The sequence below is a fragment of the Felis catus genome, chromosome A1, assembly GCF_018350175.1.
Source record: "Felis catus isolate Fca126 chromosome A1, F.catus_Fca126_mat1.0, whole genome shotgun sequence".
Classification (NCBI taxonomy): domain Eukaryota; kingdom Metazoa; phylum Chordata; class Mammalia; order Carnivora; family Felidae; genus Felis; species Felis catus.
Window position 1 is genome coordinate 23,285,678 of NC_058368.1, and position 22,368 is coordinate 23,308,045.

At 43.6% G+C, this 22,368-nt stretch overlaps 1 long non-coding RNA gene across 2 annotated transcripts in view; it reads right to left on the reverse strand.

Moving 5' to 3' along the window:
• Nucleotides 1-894: 894 nt before the first annotated feature.
• Nucleotides 895-22,368, reverse strand: part of LOC123384078 — a 58,772-nt gene continuing 37,298 nt past the window's right edge. The window contains exons 3-4 of one of the 2 annotated variants that reach the window (XR_006594681.1): nt 4,655-4,729; nt 895-1,288 (exon numbers count right to left, since the gene is read on the reverse strand). This is a non-coding gene — a long non-coding RNA (uncharacterized LOC123384078). The remainder of the gene's footprint in view (nt 1,289-4,654; nt 4,730-22,368) is intronic. The other variant, XR_006594682.1, reaches the window with a different exon arrangement.

Here is a 22,368-nt window from a genome sequence, read left to right on the forward strand (position 1 = left end):
TGAAGGCATTCTAGGACTTCTTGTTAGAAGCTATCTATCTCTAGGAATTTCCCTTCTACTGCCCCAAAAATAACCACAGCTATGAGAACCTACTGCTGATGGCATGTATCACAGCTCCCGGGTATGTTGGACCATTAGAACTATAATTCTTAACCTTGGCTTACACAGCAGAATCACCTGAAAAGCTTTTAAGAATCAGCAATGTCAGTGCCCTCCATTATATTAGAATTTCTGAGCATTTGTATTTCTAAGAAACTTTCCAAGTGATTCTGATGTGCATCTGGGGTTGAAATCCATGGCTTCAGAAGTATATGGATACCTGTGTTTAACATTACAGGATATATGGGGAAAACAGAAAATTTCAGGTAATGGTCTGGGATTCAGGCAGAGAGCCAGATTGGTCCCAGCGGAGAGTGGAGGGGACTGAAAGTTGGTGGCAAGTGACAGAGTGGTGATATTTGGGAGGGAAAATTATAAGAGAAGATGGTAACTACCACAATGGCCCATGAATTCTCAGAGTGGATATAGAGCATAAACTTGGGGCTTTGTAGATATACTTCTTGAAATCACTCAGGTACAGATGTTTTTCTTAGACTGTAATTATTCCCAGGAGTGTTAAAAGGTGGTTTTGAGTGGGGGGGGGGGAGAGGGCAAAGGTATTTACCCAAATGGTAACAAGAGAATTCACGTGATGGTACGCTAACCAGAATCTATCCTCATGATACAAGAGAAACCGTCTTTATCTCTAAGGGCTGTGGATGTGGTGAGAATACATGCCTCACGGTTCTCTTCTGGGAAATGTCCACAGCACACTAGGTTACCATCTGTCTTGGTCAATTTGGGCTGCTCTAACAAAAGTACCATAGACTGTATGGCTTACACAACAAACATTTATTTCTCAGAGCTCTGGAGGCTGGAAGTCCAACATCAGGGTGCTGGCAGATTGTGTCTGGTGAGGGCCCACTTTCTGGGTTAGTTCTTTCTGTATCTTCACATGGCAGAAGGGGCAGGCTCTGTGGTGCCTCTTGTATGAGGACACTAATCCCATTCATGACCTCATTGCCTCTCAAAGGCCCCACCTCCCAATATCGCCATATTGGGGGTTAGGATGTCAGCACCTGAAATTTCAGGGGGAGGGTCACAAACTTTCAGTCTGTGACATCATCAGTGCCAAGTACTCAGCAACCATCATGCCTTTGTAATTTTCATGCCCTGTGCTCGTGTGTCCTCAGTTATTCTTCTTGAAGCATAGTTCTCATCCTTCTACCTACGATTTGACCAACTGCAGCTGAAATACATTCAAACAGAAATAGAAAAAAGAATGAGAATGTTTTGAGATTTTTTAAAAATTGGAGACCATTTCCTGGAACATGCTTCTCACCATATATTCTCCCTGGATTGTGTCCGTCACATTGTCCTGAGGTTGATTACAAAACCCATCTGCCTAACTGCAACTTCCCTTCAGCAAATCCTCTGGGTGAGTGGGTGACTGGGCTGCCCCCGCCCCCCACCTTTAATCAGAGGGTTAACATCAGAAATGGCATAGTGCTTTTTCTTCTTTTGGATGTTATCCAGTCTTTCGCATGATGTGTCACCTAATTAACACAACAAATGTAATTTTATGACTTTCCCTTTTTTCATGGCTCATTATTCTTCCACCAGTGTAGGAAATTGCTGCCCACATTTTTCCCTCTTTCTCTGAGAGAATGCCCAGTTTGAAAGACATTTTCTTTAGTTTACTCCTATAAAGGCCCTCTAGTGACCTTTCTGCTTGCCAGCAAAAGAACCATTTCCTGACCAGCATCAGCAATTGGTCCCTTTACAGTCGATTTAGTTTAAGGTCAGTGTTGGCCTATAACTACTTCAATAAGTGCAGCTTTAAAGGAAAATGGAAATAATGTATAAGACTGCGAATGAAAAGCATCTTTCAGAAAGCAGTTCATTTTCTGATGTGTTGAAAGCAATAGTAATGATGCGATGCGGTTTCTAAAGAAAGCTCATACCACGCTGGAAGCCATTGGCTACATCCTACAACATAAACTTCCTTCATATGTTGTGCCACGTTGTCCAGTTCCCATTATGCAGTTTTAGGAACCATGGTAACAAGTTAGAGGAAGGTGTTCATGATGTGAAGGCACCTGGAAAAAGTATCTTGCTTAGAGTATTGCCAAAGTTTAGCTGGGCATAAAGAAGGTAAGGTTGGGCATGATGACCATGCCCTATCTTTGAAAGGGTATTTAAGTATGAAAGATAGGCTCATGTTGCTTTCTTTCAAAGCTTAATAAGATTGTACTCAAGTACCAATGAGTGTAAATGTAAACGGGACAAATGATAGCAGGAACACCCCCTACGTTAGGGAGTAGCTCATCTCAAAGTATTGAGAGGCCAGATGATCATTTGCAGGACTGCTGTAAAGGAGTTTTCTCTGCTGGGAGGGTTGCTATGATTCTCATGTGAGCACATTGTATTTTTCATGTTGCTAAAGAGACCTTTTTCAATTTTAAGTGGTTTAATTTAAAGACTTGAGTCCTTTCATATCATAAAATGTAGGGTAAAATTTTAGGTTGCAGATAAACTCTCAGATAACCGAGAAACAGTTGTTATTCCATATAAGATGTTAATTGTATGTGGGTTATTGTTTATAACTTTTTATAAACAAAAGCCTACTCTAAATCTGAATACTCTACACAACCTTTGCTGATTTCCAGCATGCACTATAGATGGAGCACTTTCTCCAGCCTTCTTTATTCAGCCGCAGGGAACGGGAGTTCTCTCAGATACCCATGGGGGCCAGAAGTCGGTTGCTCACTGTGCTGGGAATCCTAAGCCATAATAGGTCAAACTGATAAGCTTCAAGAGACTGGCCTTTTCTTTTAACAAGACGCTTTCACAAAGCCTTGACATAGTGATCAAAGTCAGTATCTGTTGTTTGTGTTTTGAAAATACCATCTTGATACTGATAACATGAAGTTTAAGGTGTTAAATCAGTCCTGGAAGGATGTATGTTTAAGATAGCCAGTATTTCCTCAAATAGTACATTGTTCTCTTTGCTCTGTGGAAAGAAAGAAACAGAGGAACTTCCCACCTGCCTTCCCTGACAGCTAGAAAGTTCCCCTCCTGCCACAGTCCCATCAGCTTTTTGGCCTCTTTAGAACTTTCTTATTTATAGGGGCACCTGGGTGGCGCAGTCAGTTGAGCGTCCGACTTCAGCCAGGTCACGATCTCGTGGTCCGTGAGTTCGAGCCCCGCATCAGGCTCTGGGCTGATGGCTCAGAGCCTGGAGCCTGTTTCCGATTCTGTGTCTCCCTCTCTCTCTGCCCCTCCCCTGTTCATGCTCTGTCTCTCTCTGTCCCAAAAATAAATAAACGTTGAAAAAAAAATTTTTTTTTTTTTTTTAGAACTTTCTTATTTATAGCTTCTCACTGATAAATGTCCACACTTAGTGCTCATCCTTAGCAAATACAAGCATCTTAAGGACACAGTTTGCTGCTGTCTGCTTCACAGGGAGGGATTAGCCCGGGTACCTGCAGCATGTTACCCTCTTGCCTTTCACTTTTTTTGTGACAAGCACTAAGGTAACTTATATGCATTTTTTCAAAACAAATTTTCGAAAGCATGAGATAACCCAGTGAAATGCCGTATATTAGCAAACTGCATACGATAGGAAAATCTCCACTTGAGCAAAAACAATTCAGTATGTGCAAGGCACTCTCCTCCTATGATTGTTTTGATTTCAAAATAAAATTAGAAATATTCTACACTTGAGTGTGTCAGGCAGGGTACGAGGTACTTGACATATTCTTCTCTGCTTAATTCTCTCAGTGACACCATGAGGTAGATAGTATTACCCTTACTTTGCAAATGAGAAAGCAGAGGCTGGCCCAGCATTAGCTGATAGATAGTAGAGCTGGTCCTTTTAGCTCCAAAGCTGATGCTTTTCACTATGGCCAAAGGATTGCTTAAGTTAGGCCATGTGGTGGATACCCATCAAATTGTTGTCCACCATCTTTTTTTTCCACTGGTTTCTTCTTCCCTCATCCATCTAACATGATGACGGTAGCAGTTGCCATTTCTACATGATCCTGATCCTCCCACATTTTCTTGGCTGGAGCATTTTACCCAAGCTGGTCAATCAGTCCTTTCCTTGAAATTTTAGTTTTGGGAGTAAGAGCATGAGATGGGCTTCTTGTTGGGTGCAGGAGCTGGAATGTATATATCCTGGGAGCAGGGTGGCCACATGTCACCTTCCAGCTAGAGGGGTAGAGGAGGCTTGTCTGTGGTGACTGGGAAGAAGAGAGCAGATGCACAGGGAAAACAGGGAGTGACGTGGAGAGACCTCCAGGTTCCTATAGGGCTCCAGGCTGCTGCTCCGTTCTGGGGGCCGTGTTTCTATCTTTGACTTTTGTGAAACACCATGGGTCTTTTCTTTCTTTTCTTTCTTTTCTTTCTTTCTTAATATAATTTATTGCCAAATTGGCTTACATACAACATCCTGTGCTTATCCCAACAGGTCCCCCTCAATGCCCATCACCCTTTTTCCCCTCTCCCCCACTCCTTCATCTACCCTCAGTTTGTTTTCTGTATTTAAGAGTCTCTTGTGGTTTGCCTCCCTCCCTCTCTGTTTGTAACTATTTCCCCCCCCTTCCCTTCTCACCATGAGTCTTTCTGATGAACTCCTCTTTTCACTTAAACTGGTTCAGATTGGACTCCTTTACCATAGCCAAGAGCCCTATGAAATAACATAGGATTTATTTATTTATTTTTTTAAATGTTTATTTTTGAGAGAGAGAGCACAAGCAGGGAAAGGGCAGAGAGAGGGAGACACAATCTGAAGCAGGCTCCAGGCTCTGAGCTATCAGCACAGAACCCGATATGGGGCCCGAACTGACAAACTGTGAGGTCATGAGCTGAGCTGAAGTCAGAAGTTTAACCAACTGAGCAACCCAGGTGTCCCAATAGCACAGTATTTATTGAAAAGACTCTGGGGCAGTCCACAAAAGGGAGGGAAAATTGGCAAAAGAAGTAAGGGAAAGGTAGGAGCAGGTGGCCCTTTGGCCTCGGCCATAGGAGCTTCTGGCTCTGGCTGAGTCACGTGCCTCCTTCTACTTCTGTGTGTCAGCACTGGAGCCTCATGTGCCCAAGGGAGAGACTGTGGTGGGACGCTGCTATCTGTCTATCCCTTTTCCAGAAGAAAGGGAGGACGAGTGCTGGCTGACAAAAGCAGAAGCCACTCTATCTGGACCTGATTTGTTCTCTCAGAGCATTCCTCGTTCTTTTGTTCTTTCCTTCAACCTTCTCTCTCTCTCTCTCTTTTTCCCTTTCCTTTCCTTTCCTTTCCTTTCCTTTCCTTTCCTTTCCTTTCCTTTCCTTTCCTTTCCTTTCCTTTCTGTCTTTTCTTTCAATCTATCTGTCAATCTTTCTTTCTTTGATTCTTTCATCTATCCATAGGCATATCCATAAACATCTATCTATATGTTTATTTTTGAGAGTGAGAAAGAGAGGGTGTATGAGCGGGGGAGGGGCAGAGAGAGAGGGAGACAGAATCTGAAGCAGGCTCTGAGCTGTCCACACAGAGCCCAACGTGGGGCTCCAACCCAGGAATCCTTGAAATCATGACCTGAGCCAAAGTCTGATACTCAACTGACTAAGCCCCCCAGAGCATTCCTCATTTTAATGTGTTGGTTGCTTGGTTGGCTAGGGAAGGAGAGGAGTTTCTGTTTCTGAAGTTTTGATTAGTCTCTTACCAAGAAATGTGAAGACCAGCTGAACCTGGAAATCTTTCTTTCCCCCTCTTGACACCATTGTGTCCCTTCAGCCTGGGTGGATCTATTTTTGTGTCCTGACTTTGCCACTCAGTGCTGCACAACCTTGAGCAAGACATGTCTTCTGTAAAATGGAGATAACAACAGCACCTACCTTATGAAATTGCTGCAATATTAAATGAGGTCGTGTTTATAAAAATGCCTGGTCTAGATCTTGGCACTTAGAGAGTGCCTAACAGATGGTAGTGATTATCATTATTTGTTTGCAAATATTTCAGTTGTACCCTCTGAATCCTGAACTATCTTGAATGCTGAGCACTGAAGCCTGAGGGCTCCAACCTGAGCACCTCTAATTGAAATCTTTTATTTCTCACCAATTTAAGACTGAAGTCCTGAGTCTCAAAAGCCTGTGCCTTAAAATTTTTTTAGTGATATAATATATATGGGCGTCCGGGTGGCTCAGTTGGTTAAACGTCTAACTCTTGGTTTCAGCTCAGGTTATGGTTTCATGATTCATGAGATCAAGGCCCACATTGGGCTCTGACCAGACAGTGTGGAGCCTGCTTGGGATTCTCTCTCTCTCCCTCTCTCTCTGCCCCTCCCCTGCTCTTGCAAAATAATTAAACTTAAATATATATACATATAAAGTACACAAATTATTTGAATTTTTACCTAAGTATATACTCATGTAATCACTATTAGGGTAACTATCTAGGACACTCACAGCATTCCAGAAAGTTCATGTATGTTCCCACCCAGTTAATATCCACCCACTCCCCCAGAAGTAACCTTTTCTGACCTCTTTCACCACAAATTTGTGTTACCTGTTCTTGAACTTCATATAAATGGAATCAAGACAGTATTCACGTTTGGTATCTAGCTTCTTTTCACTCAACATTATTCTATATTGTTGAATATAAAAGTGGTTTATTCTTGCTGTGTAATACATGAATATGCTGTAGTTAATGCATTGTATTGTTGACGTACATTTGGATTGACTCCAGGAGTCTTCTGGAGGAGAAATGCACACATTTTTCGTGGGTATGATACTCTGCAGTAGAATTGCTAGTTCATGAGACAATCCTATGTTTAACTTTAGTAGATTTGGTCTAACTTCTTCCCTGAACCTCATTTGAACCTTGAACTTTAAGCTTTTTCCTTGGAGAGTCTCAGAACCCTCAGTTTCCCCGTGATACTTTTTTTTCCCTTTTATTTATATTCAAGTTAGTTAGCATACAGTGTAGTCTTGGCTTCAGGAATAGAACCAAGTTATTCTGATGAATGCATAAAGAAAATGTATGTACACACACACACACACACACACAAAATGGACTACTACTCAGTGATGCAAAAGAATGAAATTTTGCCATTTGCAACAACATGGATGGAACTGGAGGGTGTTAGGCTAAGTGAAATAAGTCAGAGAAGCCTGCTACCGTATGATTTCACTCATATGTGGAATTTGAGAATCCCCATGATACTTCTGAAGCCAGAGGTTCGGGAAAAGCTAGGAAGGGAAGCAACTGGGCGCTAAATGGAGCCTTGCTGGAAGGTCTCTGGGGAACTTACAAGGATTTTAGGAGCTACAGTCTCCACTGACATCCATCAAAGGTCAGGCAGGGTGAAGTAAGCGCTCCCCATATGATGTGAGAAAGCCAAGGCCCAGAGAAGTGACCTGTCCTCTCCAGGACAGGCCAGAAAGAGCTCCAATGGCTTAATTCCAATCTCAGCAAGGGAGGTTATCAGTGAAACTTGGTATGATTCTGGATGGGCATAAAGGGAAGTACCCAGTTCCAGCAGGGAGTCCTGAGAGCTTCTCTCTGAGATTGAGAAGTCAGAGTCCTGCTCAAGTGGTTTTTCCTTGCTTTAGAGGTTCCAACAGCTATTTGTTGCTGTCACCCACACCATGGGCTTCTTATCAGTACTTTTTTACAAACCATGCTTTGATTCTGATGGTGATATCTCTGGCAAACTTGAGAACAGACATTGGTTCAGAGACTTTGCTTTTCATGGTTATTGTAATTTTTTTAAATGCTTATTTTAGAGAGGGAGAGAGAGAGAGATTGAGAGACCAGGTGTGAGCTGAGGAGGGGCAGAGAGAGAGGGAGACACAGAATCTGAAGCAGGCTCCAGGCTCCGAGCTGTCAGCACAGAACCCAACCCAGGGCTCCAACCCACGAATGATGAGGTCATGACCTGAGCCGAAGTTGAACGCTTAACTGACTGAGTCACCCAGGCGCCCTGTAATTTCTTTTTTGAACAAGATATTTTAGCTCTTTTCACTGTACATCTTTATTTTCCCAACTGTTTGTATTTGCCAAACAGAAGCTTTACAAAGTATCTCAGAATTTATAATGGCTAACTAACACATTAAAAAATGAATTTGGTTTTATAAGCCAAGCTGATACAACACAATTTCTCAGATAAATTAATTTCCCAGTTTTGTCATTGTCTCAGTAATTTGTGCCCTAAATTACTTAGCTATTTACATCAATTTCCTTTGGGCCATTACCAAAACAGCAAAGGATATCTAGTTTATTTCTCTTCTTCTAGGAAAAGGCACATGTAATTTTTTTCCAGACAAATGAATATTAAGACACACTTAAAATCTTATTCTGTAACTCATTCAGAATCAAACTTTGCATTTTTCTTTGCCATATCATTTTATTTTATTTTAGAGAGAATGCAGGGGTGCCTGGGTGGCTCAGTCGCTTAAGCGTCTGACTTTGGCTCAGGTCATGATCTCGTGGTTTGTGAGTTCAAGCCCCACTTTGGGCTCTGTGCTGACAGCTCAGAGCCTGGAGCCTGCTTCGGTTTCTGTATCTCCCCCTCTCTCTGTCTCTCTGCTGTTTATGCTCTGTCTCTTTCTGTCTCTCTATAATAATTTAATAATAAACATTAAAAAAAAGTGTGCATGCATGAGCAAGGGAGAGGGGCAGAGGGAGAGAGGAAGGATCTTAAGGGAGGGAGGATCTTAAACAGGCTGAGCCTGGTGGGGGTGAATGGGAATGGTGCTCCATCCCAGGACCCTGGGATCATGACCTGAGCTGAAATCAAGAGTCAGAAGTGACTGAGTCACCCAGGCGCCCCTGCTATATCATTAAAAAAAAATGTATTCTCAGGGGTGCCTGGGTGGCTCAGTCGGTTGAGTGTCTGACTTAGGCTCAGGTCGTGATCTCGTGATTTGTAAGTTCGAGCCCCACTTTGGGTTCTGTGCTGACAGCTCAGAGCCTGGAGCCTGCTTCAGATTCTGTGTCTCCCCCTCTCTCTGCCTCTCTGCTGCTTATGCTCTGTCATATGCTCAATAATAAATAAACATTAAAAAAAGTGTTCATGCATGAGCAAGGGAGAGGGGCAGAGGGAGAGAGGCAGGATCTTAAGGGAAGGAGGATCTTAAACAGGCTGAGCCTAGTGAGTGGGGGAGGGGTGGCGCTCCATCCCAGGACCCTGGGATCATGACCTGAGCCGAAATCAAGAGTCAGATGTGACTGAGTCACCCAGGCGCCCCTGCTATATCATTTAAAAAAAGTATTTTCAGGGGTGCCTTGGTGGTTCAGTCAGTTGAGTGTCTGACTTCGGCTCAGGTCGTGATCTCGTGGTTCATGAGTTTTAGCCCTGCATCCGGCTCTGTGTTGACAGCTCAGAACCTGGAGCCTGCTTTGGATTCTGTGTCTCTCTCTCCCCCACTCATATTCTGTGTCTCTCTCAAAAATAACACTAAAAAAAAGTATTTTAAATATTGTTCTGGAGAGTTTTGTTCACATATATCATAGAATGCCTGGGTTCAAATCTTGTATTTGCCATTTTCTCAATCTGTCACTTGGTAGGTCTCCCAACAGGGGTTTTGCCATCTGTGAAAGTCAGGAAGGCCTACTTAGTGCAAGGTGCTGTTGTGTTGATGTCACAAGTAAGGAGTTTTGCCAGGGTGTATGGCCCATGTTCATTAAATGGCAGTGATTATTTTTGATATTCACAACGATATGTATATTAAATTGAATAATTTTAGAAAGAAAATTGTGTGATTTATGTATTACCACTTATGTTAATTCAGGGTTTATTCAACACTGACAAATACCCGGTGTGGGGAATAAGCTTAGGAACTCCCTGAGCTTGCATCCATGAGTTCACAAGGTATATAGGAATAGGAAGCCTCAGGATGAAAACATCCAAGACTAGGTAAGCAAGATTAGGTATTTGGGGTGGAAGCACCCCCCAGTTCAGTACAATAACAGAAATGTGCTTTCACAGGAAGGAAGGACCAAAATAGGTAAACAGGTAAACAGGGCCACTGACCACAGCAGGGCAAAGTTGCCCAGAGCGGAGCTAATTAGCAAAAGAAAGATGCCTTGTTGACCCTGAGGTAGCATGCTCTGTCTGTCTGGTCCCCTAAGCTAGCTGAGATAAACAGACTTGGAGCCTCATGCCTGACATAAACAACCATCTGCCCAGCACCAGGACTTTGTTTTGTATTGACCCAAACCCCAGACACCACATATCTTCAAAACCCCCTTCCACTCAGACCCATGAGTTAATGTTCACGGTTTCATTGTTTCTTTGTGCACGTCCATCATGCTTGTAAGCCTTCTGATCCTAACAAAAATGGAGTAAGGACACTTACTCGGGGCTCTTGTCTCCTCCCAGACATTAGCCTCTCTCGCATTTTAACCCTGCATCCACTCTCTTACCGGACAAGAGAGAACTCTAGACCCAGAGTCCATGACAACCCAGGACCTACTCTGTGTTGGGAGCTGTCTTAGGCAAGCAACAGCAACCTCCTCTGGTTAGTCGAATTAGGAAGGACATTCATGAGAAAGTACTGGATAACTCAGGAGTCTCCAGAAGGGCCAGCAGCCTCTGAGGACTGCCCCCACCAAGTCAGGCTGCAGAGCTTGTCCTGCAGAGACCCTGGTGCCCTTGCTCTCGGGTGCAGATGTCACTGCTGGTGCTGTGGTGTCCAGTGGCTGTCGCAGCTGTGTGCGTTGGCTGCCACCGTGTGCCATCTGCCTGGATTTCATGGTCCCTGCCTCTGCATTGCTAGCTGGCGTGCCACATCAGTAGAACCCTGCTCGAAGTCCTTGCCCAACCCCAGCCGGTGCTGGGAAAGCGAGGAGCTGGCATGTTCAAATTCGTAGTGGCAAGTGGGTTTACCTCTTGCGTATGTGAGCTATAGCTGTCCTCATAAAGCTCACAGACCGGGTGCCTTCCACAACAGACGCTTACCGCCTCATGGTTCTGGGGGCTGGAGGTCCCAGGTCAAGGGCTTCCCTCTGAAGGCAGGAGGGGAGGATTGTTCCAGCCCTGTCCAGCTTCTGGTGGGTCCTCCATCTGAGGTAGCAGGCCCCAAACTTCACCTGGCACCGTGTGTGTGTGTCAAATTCCCCTTTTTATACAGACACCAGTCACGTTGGATGGGGGGGTGGGGGAGTCTGATCTACTCAGGTATGGCCTCATCTTGACTAATCACATCTACAACAACCCTATCTCCAAATAAGACCACATTCTGAGGTACTGGGGGTTAATACCTCAACATTAGGGGAGACACAGCTCAGCTCATAACACCTCTTAAGGTAGGAGACTCCTCCAACACAGAAAGGGCAGCCAAAAAAGAATGAAAAATACCTACTATAGATTCGGAAAATAGTATTTCCAATCTGTGACACTTTAATAACTTACTATTGATAAAAATCATGATCTTATGAGGGCTGAAGGTTGTTTTTTTTTTTTAATTGAAAATTTTTAATGTTTATTTAAAAAAAATTTTTTTTTCAACATTTTTAATTTATTTTTGGGACAGAGAGAGACAGAGCATGAACGGGGGAGGGGCAGAGAGAGAGGGAGACACAGAATCGGAAACAGGCTCCAGGCTCCGAGCCATCAGCCCAGAGCCTGACGTGGGGCTCGAACTCCTGGACCGCGAGATCGTGACCTGGCTGAAGTCGGACGCTTAACCGACTGTGCCACCCAGGCGCCCCAATGTTTGTTTATTTTTGAGAGAGGGAGAGAGAGAGAGTGAAGGGGGAAGGGGCAGAGGGTGAGGGAGACACAGAATCCGAAGCAGGCTCCAGGCTCTGAGCTGTCAGCGCAGAGCCCAATGTGGGGCTCAAACCCACAAACCATGAGATTATGACCTGAGCCTCAATCAGACACTCAGCCTACTGAGCCACCCAGGTGCCCCTGAAGATTGTTTTCTATGAACGTTAACCAGAACGATTGAAGAAACTAAAGCCATGACAACACTTGGGGCTGATCTGATCTGATCAGAGATTGATCTGATACTTGCTTTCTTCTAGTGATTAAAAACAGAGGTCCAGAGAAGTTAGATGACTTGTCCAGGGTCACACAACAAAGATGGACCTAGACCCCAGAGACTCTGAGTCCAGGGCTCTTCCTTTCAGGACACATGGTGTCTGTTATATGTTCCTTTAACAATCAGGTTTCTTTCAGGCCCAAACACCAGCTTCACATTTATGCAGATCTCAGACCTTGTTTCTGATTCTCTAAGATAATTGTCCACAGAGCATCCCAATGTCCATTTGCTGCTGACAAGCCCAGTTTCAGGCAGATGAACCCTTCCTGCCTTGGTCTGCAGGCCATCGACGGTGAGAGCTACGGTTTGGCCTAGGGTTGCTGAGTGCTCTGAAGACTTAGCCCGAGGTCCTGGCCTGGGCTGTGGGGCAAGGATGGAGTCTGCACAGCCAGGTCCTGGAAGCAACTGCCAGCTTTTCTTGAGAAAGGAGAGAAGACCTGGAAGGATAGCAGCTGGCCTTCTCTGATGGGGAAGGGTATAAATAAAGAGAGAATTTCAAAAGGAATATTTAGAGGGGCGCCTGGGTGGCGCAGTCGGTTAAGCGTCCGACTTCGGCTCAGGTCACGATCTTGCGGTCCGTGAGTTCGAGCCCCGCGTCAGGCTCTGGGCTGATGGCTCAGAGCCTGGAGCCTGTTTCCGATTCTGTGTCTCCCTCTCTCTCTGCCCCTCCCCCGTTCATGCTCTGTCTCTCTCTGTCCCAAAAATAAATAAACGTTGAAAAAAAATTTACAAAAGGAATATTTAGAAATAAAAACCTTTATGTTCTGCTCTCTGGCAAGCACCAGGCTCCAGGAATTGAGCTAAAGATCTTTGTCACTTGAAAAGCGAGAGCTCTGGGCTCTCTTGAGGAGGGCCACCTTCCTGTGATCCTGGCAGGGCTTAGGTCCCCAGTGGGTGCACTAGGAACCTTCAGGGCAATGTGTGGAACTTTGCTTTTTAAGATGCTGAGATAGAATATTTGGCCTCTGTGTTCTCATTCAAATGCTGTTGATGACTTAGAGGTTTGTGATAATAGAATGGCTTCTAAAGATCTTCATCTCTGATAGGATATTAATTATAAAAATAAAACAACCTCCAGATCTTTCTTTCCCTCTTGCCATTTTCCAGGCCTCTTTGCCTCTCTCTGTTGCGTCATATTTTTATCCAAAGAAAGAGCTCAGATGTGAGATTTCTTTTTTTTTTTTCCACGCTTTTCTGGGCGTAGCTGAGAAAATGATGTACATGCTTTCATACTGTTCTTTTCCATTCAGGAGATGCCTGCCTTAGTGATTACAAATGCCAGAAAGTCTTCTCCGTCCCTTTCCTGCCTGAATTGTCTTCTCCCTTTGAGAGCAGGAGTCCCTCCTGGGGAGCCATCTCGGCTTCCCCTCTGTAGCAATGGCTAATCCAAGTCTGTGGATTTCTATACTTTGCTTTCTTTTCCTGCTTTCTTGTGGCTGATCAGCACCTCCAGGAGAGACTGGGCTAGCCCCAGGCGAGGAGAATCCATCAGTTGTTGGAGGCGGAGGTCACATATGGAGAGAGGAGAGATTTAGGGGTTTTGGCTGGTGTTAGATTTTTGATTGACCTTTCTCCATCTCCTCTCAATCCCAAGACCTTGGAGAATTACGTGTGTACTGCTATTGCCTCTTATAGTGGCTGGCATCCAGCCAGAGCTTGTTATATTGAGTTGCATCTTATTAGTCATGGCACAGAGCCCCAGGCGAACTGGCTGAGTGTCAAAAGAACCAGAGGCTGTTTTAGTTGAGGAAGTCCTCTTCCTGGACAATTTAACCTTTTAACAGTTGGTCTGTTACCAGATGCATTAGTTTGCTAGGGCTGTCATAGGAAAATATCACAGGCTGGTGGCTTGAACGACAGAAATTTATTTTCTCCTAGTTCTGGACGCTCAAAGTCCAAGATCAAGGTGGTGTCAGGTTTGGGTTCTCCCAGGGCCTCTCTCTTGGGCTCGCAGGTGGCAGCCCTCTTACTTTTTCCTCACGTGGCCTTTTCTCTGTGAGTCTCTGTTCTCCTGTGTCTCTTTGTCCAAGTTTCCTCTTCTTAAAAGGATACCAGTCAGACTGGATTAGGACCCACCCATATGACTTGTTCAACCTTAATTATCTCTTTCAAGGCTCTGCTTCCAAATGCAGCCACGGTTTGAGGTGCTAAGAGTTAGGGCTTCAGCATACCAATTTTTGGGGACACAATTTAGCCCATAACACCATGTTTACCATACCTGGAATGGATCCTAAGTCAAGGAGTCCGAGACTCTTAGGACTGGAATGGACTTCAGATACCTGGTCTTTCCGCTCACTTTATAGATGAGGATGCGAATTCAAGATGCAGAATTGGAAAATCTGGGTTAGAAAAAAATTGAGGATCCTGAACTCCTTCCCACACAACCCTACCTCTTTTGGGTCCGGCGCAGGCTGAAGTTACAGGCCCTACCTGCCGCTGTGGGGACAGAGGACAGTCAGTCAGAAACCTGCTCAGAGCAATGCCACGCTGCAGAGGCAGGAGGGCAATGGTGTCCAACTCTTTTCTTCATACAGATGCTTCTCTGGGCTCCAATGGAGCCTCCTCCAGCCCCCAGCCTTCTCTCACTGCTGATGTGCTACCCCCAGCCAGCCAGACCAATCTCCTTTTAGAGCTCTCCCAGGGAAACAGAGAGGGCAAGTTGTCTTCAGTCACCCTCCTCCCCCAAGCACCTCGATCTTTATCTTTTTCTTTTTCCAACACCTCCTGCTTTCCTCCTGGCTCCTTCCTTTGCAGCCCCTCTTCCTGTGGTGTCCTTTCCAGGCCTGCTCTCTGGGCCCTTTCGAAGCATCTTTCCTGCTATTCCTCCCTCCACCACAGGCCGCCTGTCCCTGCTTGAAATTCCGGCTCTTCAGAGGTTCCCCCATCTGTTGCTCCCTCCATGGGGCTCCCACCGCCTCCTATAGGAGGCCCTTCCCACTCTGCGCTGTGGTTGTAGGCGGACACATCTTCTCCCTCAAGACTGAAAGCAACCGAAGCAGCCCAAGTGCAGGGGCGGCATCCCCTTTTCCTGTGTACCCTCAGAGTTTGGTGCAGTGTCTGCAACAGAGGAGCCATTCACTAAGTGCTTGTGGAAGGACTGAAGTCCTTACTTTCCTGGCCACTGCTCAGCACGATGGCAGCTTGACTTGGACTCCTGATCCACTTGCTGTCAGTCTACGGAGGCGAGGCCATCGATTATTTGTCATACCTGTCTATGCGGCAAAGCGCCCTGGATCTTCACTTGGTTTCCTCATTCAGGCATCACTGCAAACATCTTTTAGGCGCTTACTATGTGTCAGGCATTGGGCGGTGAACAAAACCTGCTTCCCGTTCTCAAGAAGCTCAACGGGGACACTGAAGAGCTGGACAGTTTCCCTCTTCCATTTGACATCTTAGATCTGGCAGAATAGAGACTTGAGGTTACAGTGCTGGGCACATAGCAGGCTTCTTAAAGATTCGCTGGTAAGTTATTTTGACTTGTGTACGTCTGCCATCATGGATGAACGCTGTGGTATCACGGTGCAAAAGCGTCAGCCAAGAAATAGAGGCTGACTAACCTGATCCTTTGTGGTTTCATCTGAACGCTACTGGAGATCCATTTTGGCTGTCTGCACTCCCCAGGCCAGTGACAGCTTCCACATCCTCCATTGTTCTCTATTTTTTTGGTGGGGGAGGGGGGGGGGAGAATGGGGGAAGAGACTGCAAGTCTTTTTGTGACAGTCCTGCAATTATTGTTCACATTCTCAAATTAATGCTCCAGGCATTAAAAATATAATTTGCATTATGTTTTGGGGGAGTGATAAATCTTGTGCCAAGAATTTCTTTTTGGTTGAGAGATTGCTAGAGTTATGAAATTCACGATGTGTGTGACAGGAAGCTGGGGTTGGACGCGGAGGAGAGGGAAGAAAGGGAGAGAGTCTGTTCCCTGCGTCTGTGGGAGCAACAGCAGTGAGTGAATTTATTTACATTGATGAATACATTTACACACAGATGCAGTTTTTGGCCTTTGCAGGTTTTTTTCTCAATAACTTACCATTTCTAAGATATAGTAGATCCACTTTTACATAGTTGAAAGCACATCCTATAACTGCATAAATCCCTTAATTTAAAAAAATCTGCTTTAAATAAGTAATACATGCCCATGAATATGAATGTATGGAAGAGTCTACACTGAAAAATGAGTGTTGTGGGTGTTTGCAACCCTTTTTTATGACTGCAGTAAAAAAATACATAATATTTATCATTTTAACCATTAGTAAATATACAAATCAATGGCCTCGAGTGCGTTCACGAGGTTAAGTACATCCCCACTATCTACACCCACAACTTTTTCATATCTCCTTCAAAACCTCTGTATCCATTAAACAGTGGTTTCCCCTTGTTCTCTCCAGCTCTTGGTAACCACCATTGTACCTTGTGCCTCTGAGAATTTGACTACTCATAAAACAGGAATCAGACAGTATTTGTCCTTTTGTTGACTCACTTATTTTACTTAGTATGTCTTCAAGATTCATCTATGTTGTGGCATGAATCAGAACTTCATTTCCCTTGAAGATTGAATGATATTCCATGGTATATATACATCACCTTTTGTTTATCCATTCACCCATCAGTGGACATTAGGGTTGTTTGTGAAACCTTTTGGTTATTGTGGATAATGCTTCTATGAACGTTGGTACAAATAACTGTTTGAGTCTCTGCCTTCTGTGTTTTGAATATGTACCTGCAAGTGTAATTACTTGGTTGTAATTCTTTTTGGGTGCTTAGATCCTGAGCCCCTGTGCAGAGTTGGGAGGGTTGTTCCCTCCTTCCTTCCTGCTCCTCACTGCAGAAGGTAGAATTGCTTGGGGGCACTGCCCTTGACTTTTGAGTCCCCCATGCCTGATTCGGGCAGTGTCAGGCCATCCACTATGGATAGTGCCATCCACTATCCTAATAATCTCCTTTCCTACTTAAATTGGCTTCAGTGCTTGCAATGCAAATGTTGACTGACAGTTTTCACACATGCCTGTTCCCAGCCCAGCAGGTCTACTCCTTGATGCAGCCACTAGATAATCTTCCAGTATGTGAAAATAAAAGTGTATATATTGCCTCGTTCACTAGCTCTCACCTATGACTAAGGTCTTGAGAATATAAACTATGGCCTGTAAGTGTTAACTCAACGATCTTCTAATATCTGTGCTTGGGGCTGGGCCAAAGACAGGTGTACTGTGGGCTTTGTCAACTCTCTGATGGATGAAAAGGTGACGGTAAGATTGCAAAGAGCTCAGTATAAGGGCAAGAAGTGAAAAACAAGATGCAGTCCTATGGACAACATAAGAGCTGAGGCTGAAAAAAACCCATGTCTGAAGAAACTTCGCTACTTTTTTTTTTTTTTTTGCAGTCTCTTCTCTGAGAACCTTGTCAGCAGGTTCAATTGCTACTGAAATCAGTAGCAGTCTGGTGGGTTAGAGATCAGAGTGGATTTGGTTTGGGTCCTATGTACCAGTGTCAGTATGTATTGCATCCTGGAGGTTCCCTTTTTAGGAAACTCCTTAGATCTCAAACTGGGGTGTCTGCCATGCTTTGTCCCATGTGGGGGTTTTGGGCCTCAAACCACGTCTTTGGAAAAGGCCACCCTTGCTGGAAGGCCCTAGAAGGCAGATTGAAGGAAGCCCAGAATGCGTGTGGGGACCTAGTGAGGAGGTGGCTGTGGTCATTAGGTGAGAGATGATGGCAGTTTGGACGAGGGGAGTAGTGGTGGGGGGTGGAGAGCTGTGGTAGGAGTTAAAAAACTATCAGGACTTGGTGAAGGATTTTCAAGGTACCTGTGAGAGACGAACATATTAATGAGAGTCCTATGTTTTTGGCTTGTGTCAGTGACGTGTGGTGGGCCATTTACAGAGACCGGGAACCCCAGGAAAGGACTAGATTTGATGGGGGAACAGTGACCTGTCCAGAGAGCTCCTCAGGAAAGAATGCAACAACAGAGTAAATGCATTAGAATTCCTCATTCGTTCATCCATCAGTTATTTATTCACAACCTAGAGACTAAACCTTTCTGAAAATGGGCCTAACTACATGGTCTACTCCATGTGGTTGTAATGAGGAGTCAAATGAGTGTTCCAAATGGAGCACTCAGCATGGAGCCTCATCACTCTCACGAATGGGTTTGGGATGGTTTTAATTTTCTCGTTTATAAAATGAAGCCATTCACCTGGATACTCTCCAACGTCCCTTGTAGTTATTGTATTATGAGGAATGAAAGCCATTTCTTCTCTCTGCCTCTAAGAGGCCCTGGACTGTAAGCTAGAGGAAGTGAGGGCATTGTCTGTTTTTGTTCACCAGTGTCTCCTATATGTTGACTCCTCCTGGGGGTGGAATGACTGGGGTGTATATCTTGTCTTCTTTACCCAACTGCCCCTATGGAGAATGGATGCAATTCAGCTGAACATCCAGTACCAAAAAACCCAACATACTTCTTGTTTTGCATTCTGATGTTAAATAGAAGAATATTTTCTGTGGTGATTCCAAGTCCCAGTCACTTGAATATATTTTTTATCTGCATCCGTTTCTGGCAGTAAACTTGTTTCAGATTCAAGAGAGCAAAAAATAAAAAGCTAGCTTCTATTATCCTATCCTTGTCACTTAATAATCAGGGGAACTAGATCCAATGTGGCTATTCTGAGCTCTTCCCCAAAACATACCCGGGGGAAAGCATCTTGGAGATCCAATCAAAACGACTCAGGGCAATGAGAAAGACAGGTGCAGAACCCACTTCATGCAACAATCAGAAAAACCAAACACCAAAACCAAAAAATCTGCCCCAAATCACAACCAACCTCCAAACAAAGAAAAGCACTGTCTACCCTACCCTGCCTGTCGCACCCGGCCTGCTATCCATCCAGTTGTAGGGGAGTGGGTAGAACACTTTCTCTGTCAGGCTCTTTTTTTTTTGCTTGGCAGAAACTTTGCATCTCCTTTCTGCTACCCATGACATCTGAGGACTTTCTGGTGGTGGACATAACTGTAAGCAGTTTAGATGTTTTATTGGCCCCCTTCAATCCTCTATGTGTCACCTCTTGCCATCGTTGGCTCTGAGATCACCATAACCATTGCCTTTGTGACATGAACATCTTGATCTTTGTTCAAAAGTCTGCAGCCAAGGCTTTTTTCTCTACGAAAAGACTTTCCATGTTTCTGATTTGGGGCAGTTAGAGGAACTTAGGGTATCTTGTATAAATGCAGCTGCCAGATAACTGGTCATATTTCTCAGGGGCCTCTTACAGTTAAGAAAAATCTTGGCCAGTATCCTGTTGGAGGTTCCTAGTGTATGCCATTCATTCACTCATTCATTCATTTAATATTTTTTATTTTTATTTTTGAGGGTGAGAGAGACAGAACATGAGCAGGCGAGGGCAGAGAGAGAGGGAGACACAGAATCTGAAGCAGGCCTCAGGCTCTGAGCTGTCGGCACAGAGCCCAATGTGGGGCTTGAACTCATGAACTGTGAGATAATGACCTGAGTCAAAGTCAGTGCTCAACCAACTGAGCCACCCAGGTGCCCTCCTAGTGTATTTTAAAATGTAAAGAAATGCCAAGTTAGGATATTGAAACTTGTGGTATAGTTCACATGTTTAAATGTAATAAGGAAATATCTTTTTTTTCTTAGAGTTTTAATTTTAATTCCAGTTAACATAAGGTGCTGTATTAGTTTCAGGTGTGCAATATAGTGATTCAATTCCATACATCATCTGGTAGTCATTATGACAAGTGCCCTCCTCAATCCCCATTACCTATTTAACACATCCTCCCACCCACCTCACCTCTGGTAACCATCAATGTGTTCTCTTTAGTTAAGAGTCTCTTTCTTGGTTTGTCTCTCTTTCTCCCTCTTTTTCCCCCCATTACTTTGTTTTGTTTTTTAAATTCCACATATAAGTGAAATCATACGGTATTTGTCTTTCTCTGACTTATTTTGCATAGAATAATATTCTCTAGTTCCATCCACGTCATGGCAAATGACAAGAATTCATTCCTTTTTATGGCTGTATAATATCCCATTGTATATATATATACCATATCTTCTTTTTTTTTAGTTTTTATTTTATTTATTTATTTATTTATTTATTTATTTATTTATTATGAAATGTATTGTCAAATTGGTTTCCATACAACACCCAGTGCTCATCCCCAAAGGTGCCCTCCTCAATGCCCATCACGCACCCTCACCTCCTTCCCTCCCCCCATCAACCCTCAGTTTGTTCTCAGTTTTTAAGAGTCTCTTATGTTTTGGCTCCCTCCCTCTCTAACCTTTTTTTTTTTTTTTCTTCCCCTCCCCCATGGTCTTCTGTTAAGTTTCTCATGCTCCACATAAGAGTGAAAACATATGGTATTTGTCTTTCTCTGTATGACTTATTTCACTTAGCATAACAGTCTCCAGTTCCATCCATGTTGCTACAAAGGGCCATATTTCATTCTTTCTCATTGCCACGTAGTATTCCATTGTGTATATAAACCACAATTTCTTTATCCATTCGTCAGTTGATGGACATTTAGGCTCTTTCCATAATTTAGCTATTGTTAAGAGTGCTGCTATAAACATTGGGGTACAAGTGCCCCTATGCATCAGTACTCCTGTATCCCTTGGTATACCATGTCTTCTTTATCCATTCATCAGTTGATGGACACTTGGGATCTTTCCATAATTTGGCTATTGTTGATAATGCTGCTATAAACATTGGGGTGCGTATACTCCTTTGAATTATATTTTTGTATTCTTTGGGTAAATACCCACTAGTGCAATTGCTGGATTATAGGGTAATTCTATTTTTAACCTCCATACTGTTTTTTAGAGTGACTGCACCAGTTCGTATTCCCACCAACAGCGCACAAGGGTTCCTTTTTCTCTACATCCTCACCAACACTTGTTTCTTGTGTTGTTGCCATTCTGACAGGCATGAGGTGATATATCATTGTAGTTTTGATTTGTATTTCCCTGATGAGTGATGATGAGCATCGTTTCATGTGTCTGTTGGGCATCTCAGTGTTCTTTGCAGAAATGTCTATTCATGTGTTCTGCCCAATTTTAATTGGATTATTTGTTTTTTGAGTGTTACAAGTTTTTAAAATATATTTTGGATACTAGCCCTTTTTTGGATAGGTCATTTGCAAATACCTTCTGCCATTCTTTGGGTTGCCTTTTAGGTTTGTTGATTGTTTCCTTCACTGTGCAGAGTTCAGAAGAGTTCATTTTTTCACTTGTTTCCCTTGTCTCAGGGGACCTATCTAGAAAGAAGTTTTTATGGCTGGTGCCAAAAAAGTTACTGCCTGTGTTCTCTTCTAGGATTTTTAAAGTTTCAGGTCTCACGTTTAGGTCTTTAATCCATGTTGAATTTATTTTTGTTCATGGTGTGAGAGAGTGGTCCAGTTTCATTCTCTTGTATGTTGCTGTCCACGTTTCCCAACACCATTTGCTGAAGAGACTGTCCTTTTGCCATTGGATATTCTTTCCTGCTTTGTCAAAGATTGATTAACCATACAGTTGTCAGTCCATTTCTGGGTTTTCAATTCTGTCCGATTGATCTAGGTGTCTGTTTTTGTGACAGTTCCATACTCTTTTGATTACTACAGCCTTGTAACGTAACTTGAAGTCCAGTATTGTGATGCCTTCAGCTTTGCTTTTCTTTAGGTTGCTTTGGCTATTTTGGGGTCTTTTGTGGTTTCATACAAATTTTAGAATTGTTTGTTCTAGCTCTGTGAAAAATGCTATTGGTATTTTGATGGGGATGTCATTAAATGTATAGATTGCCTTGACTAGTATAAACTTCTAAACAATATTCTTCAATTCAAGGCATGAAATGTCTTTCTATTTCTTTGTATCATCTTCAATTTCTTTCATCAGTTTTTTATAGTTTTAGGGTACAGGTCTTTCACCTCCTTGGTTAGGTTTATTCCTAGGTATCTTATTACTTTTGGTGCAATTGTAAATGGTACTGATTCCTTAATTTCTCTTTCTTCTGCTTTGTTATTGGTGCAACAGAAATGCAACAGATTTCTGTACATTGATTTTGTATCCTGCAAATTTGCTGAATTTATCAGTTCTAACGGTTTTTGGTGGAGACTTTCAGGTTTTGTATACATAGTATCATGTCAACTGTAAATGGATCCTTCCTTGCTGATTTGGATGCCTTTTATTTATTTTTGTCATCTGATTTCTATAGATAGGACTTCCAGTACTATTTTGAATGGAAGTGGTGAGAGTGGAGAGCCTCATCTTGTCCCTGACCTTAGGGGAAAAGCTCTCAGTTTTTCCGACAT